Source organism: Poecile atricapillus, chromosome W, assembly GCF_030490865.1.
Source record: "Poecile atricapillus isolate bPoeAtr1 chromosome W, bPoeAtr1.hap1, whole genome shotgun sequence".
NCBI classification, from domain to species: domain Eukaryota; kingdom Metazoa; phylum Chordata; class Aves; order Passeriformes; family Paridae; genus Poecile; species Poecile atricapillus.
The window spans coordinates 23,427,701-23,431,788 of NC_081288.1; positions in this window are offsets into that span (position 1 = coordinate 23,427,701).

The following is a 4,088-nucleotide window of genomic DNA, read 5'->3' on the forward strand; positions in this document are numbered from 1 at the left end:
TTGGTGGCGGCTCCTTCTGTTTTCTCCATCTCATTTCCTTCTGTTCTCTATGTCTCATTTCTTTCAGGGTAATGAGGATGAGTGTTGTTACCTGATTTTTCTCTTGATTTCCCTCTTTAATCTGATGTGTTTCCTGTGTTTTCTTTGGGCACATCAACCTACATTGCAGACCTGTAATACAGCCAACGATAAGGTGCTGCCTTGGGACTGACTAGCTAGGCTGCAGCATGGGGCTGTGAACATTATGCAAAGAACAAGGCGTGGAGCTGAGAGTGGGATTTCACTGCTGCTGTGAGGAATTGGGTGACTGAATCCCATTAAGGTTGCAGTGAGGTTTGGCAACCTTGCTCTTCCTGGCCACCTTTGAAGAAGGCTCAGCAGAAAGCTGAAGCCTAAATCTTGCATGAAGCAAGAGACAAGGTTACTCCCAAAGGAGTTGAGTAGTGTTCATTGCTATTGCAGTAGCTGAGCTGCATGCTGTGGAAGGATCCCCTGGCACAACTCTTGTTATCCTATATAAGGATATGAGGGAATGTAAGGAAAAATTAGAGCATTTTAGGCATTGTCAGAAGATATTTTCAAAATGTTAAAGATCTGTTCAAATCTGTACAGGCAAATAGCTAGAAAGGTAACTGGACTTGGGAAGGCTAGTATCAATACAAGACTTTGTATTGATATTTATACAGAAAGTTTGGTAGACAGAAGCTAGCTTCCCTAGGTATTGCTAGGGCAGCAGTCAGGAAATTCTGCCCCACTTTGAGAACACTATGGCATTTGGGAAGCAAGAGGGAGTTAATCAACAAGTCCAGCTCAAAGACAGGCGCTGCCACACCTGTTCTACCCAACATCTTCAGCAATAGTTCTTGACTTATTATGGAATTGTTTTACCTTTAAAGTCCATTTACATGTCAGAGTGATGAGAGAGGGCTCTGATCTCAACAAAACAAGCTGCAGAATTAGGGGCTTCAGTGATAGACCTTGTCCTAAGGGTGCCACAGTTTTCCTTTGCCATCTGCTGCAAAGGCAGTGCAGGAGGGTGAGCAGGCACTGATGAAGCTCTGCACTCTGGTGTAACCAGGGCCCTGGGAAGGTGTCCCACACAGCTTTTTACTCACAGGCATTTAACATCTTGACACAATAACAGCATCGTAACAATGTGCTGCTTTCTTCTTGTTTGTAAGTATGCAAGAGTTGCTTTGGTTAGTAAAAACCCTACTTTAAAATGGTTTCATTTTGACTTTGAAAAGAGTAAGTGGAGTTGAACTGCCTTGAAATACAGCATTTGTTTTTGTCAAATGCTCCTATTGAAAGGAGCAGGAGAAGGCTGGGAAAGAGCAAACAGACCCCACAGATCCCTACCAAGAGTTATTATAAGGCAGGGCAGTATTAAGATTCTCCACAAGCCCAGGACTCATATTAAAGAAAACATTTTAAATAAACTTACTCATAGAACCTACATTAGAGATATACCAAAACACCGAACCTTTTCCTTGATAACTGCACAAGAGATGCAAAAATACAGCCAGACAGAGGTTTCATTGTCAGAAATGTGCAAATAAGATCAAAACGAACAAGAAGAATTTCAGCTACACCTAAAATGTTGCTGTTATTTTTGAAAGGAGGTTAATTGGTGGTCTTCAGCCTTTCACTGCACTTTGGATCTTTCCCCAGAGGGAATTTTCTTTAACTGCAAGGATTCACTCTACCACATATACTGGAAACAATGTGAGAAAAGGATTTCTTCCAGCGGTAAAAACATTTCAGCAAGCACACTGATGAGGAATGTCTGGGATTCAAATACAGGGAAACCCATAGCTGATAGCCTGGAACTGAGGGAGATGTAACAAGGCAACTTAAAAAGAAAAAAGAAAGTTAATTACAAACATGTGTAAAGAATAAGGCAAAAAAAAGAAAACAGAGAAAGAATGGCTAGGATCCCATGGCAAAGTGACCGGTGGTGAGCTGTCATGCCCAAAGCCACAGGATGAGGCCCACAGCATTTATTGCTCACTGGAAGTAATTTTTCAAGTCAAGGAGCAATACTTCTCCAACATAAATGAAAAATTCCAGTCAGCAGAGGGTAACTGAAGCCCTCTTAAAACAAAAGTATCATTGAAGAGAGACTAATAAATCACCCAGTGACTAGATTTTTTCATTTGTACTGAAGACCTCCACTCTCAAATCTGGTCCCTGTGTCAAGCCCTTCCCTGTGATATTAACAAAGCACTTCAGGATGTGTTTATCTTTACTCAGTACAAACTTCAGAGGGACCTAAGCACTTTGAATTGGAAGTCAGCACTTTGGCTAGGAGTTTTGACTTGCTGCTGGGAGACTTAGCTGCTAGCCTGAGCCCTCAAGCCTCTCTTTGCCTGTATGAACCCATAGTAATTCCCTGCTTCTGCTTTCTGAAATGCAGACTGGCAGAGAGGGAAAGAAAGAAAGAATCTCCTCTGGGTTTGTCTGCACAAATCTGTAGTTAACCTCACTCCTAAAGCACAGGCTTTTGCCCAAATGCTTTAGAGATAAAGCAAGTTTGGGCTCACACTCAAGGTACAGTGTAGCTGCACCCTCCAAAACTCTCTTCCCTTTTTCAGGCAGCAGTACTGAGGTGAGCAGGATTCACCTGGTGATGGACATTTTCATGTTGTGATCTTGATTTCTTTTTGCAGGAATCAAGTGCTGATCTCTAGATTCAGCCATCATCCCAATACAAATTTACCTCCAGATTTTGTCCAGGAAATGTTAAAATCAGTGCTGCCTCTAAATAGTTCAGGCAAAAATACAAACACTGAACTTCACTCACTACACTACATCTTTTCTCAATTCTCTTTTGCCAATGCAAGAAAGCACACTTAGTCCTGAATGTGGATTGTGCTGTGAAGTCTGTAAGAACTTAGACTTATTTCACTGTTCTTCAGGAGGAGGAGAACTTTTTGTTAAGGTGACATGAAAAAAATTTGAAAGGAAAAATAAACAGCATTCCAAAAACTCTTTTTAATAGATGTGCTTCTTTTTATAGTTCAAATACTTTCGCAAACAGGGATTTTGCTCTGTGCAACCATTTGAAACAGAAGCTCTGTTTCTGAATTAATTTTATAGGTAAAGTAGTAAATTATACCAGTTCTAATGAATGTGAAACGTTAAACCTAAGGAAACTGAAGAGCTTTGTGAAGGCAAGTGAAAGCAAATCAGGATCTGAACAAAGGACAAAGTGGTAGTGCTCTTGGATAGATTCAGCCTTTACTCCATCTATTTGAGGTTTGGGGCAGACCTGGCTCATAAGCAAGAGAATCAGTACATGTGCTGCATGGGGCAGGTCCCAAAGATGTCATATGAGACCCGTAATTCTCTGCTAAAAGTACTTGCAGATCATCCACAACAACAGCAAAATTACATGTCAGTAGTAATTGCCCAAACCAGAAGAGAATGAAGCTCCTCACCCTACCCTTGGCTGTTCCTGTGGACTTTGGGGAAAATACATTAATTCTAGTCAGTTCTAACATGGGATTCCTGTTTTGGATTTATGGAGCTACCAGCACTTCTGGAGCACTTAGTTGCAAAGCTTAAAGTCCTTGATCTTACTCCTTGACCTGAATCAAAAACTATTTTTGAGGGTTATATTTAACAAATAACACCACTATCTATTGCCAACTTCATTATAAGTATTCCTTACATACTAAAAGAATGCAGAGAAGAAAGAGAAGATTCTTTGCCTTGGGAAGATTTATAAACTAATAAAGCTCCCCAAACACTGGAAAATATATAACAGGAGGCTGGAAAGCAGCAGGTATCTATTCTGTTTGGTACTTCTTCACCTTCCCCTCTCCCTGTGCCACACACACACTACTCCAATGGCCATAGAAGTCAACAGAGAAGGATCTATCTATGTCCATAGGCCCTGAATCATGTCCCAGGAAAAATTCTACAAAAGAGACAGGAGAGGACGCAGAAACACCTGAAAGTTATAAAAATGTCACAGGTGCCATGGTTGCCACCAGCCACGTGTACTGGTGTCTGTCTCTGCTGTGTGCCTCACTGCTTTAGCACACCTCCTCTGTCCCTCTCTGTTCTTTGGTTGCTCAGCTCCT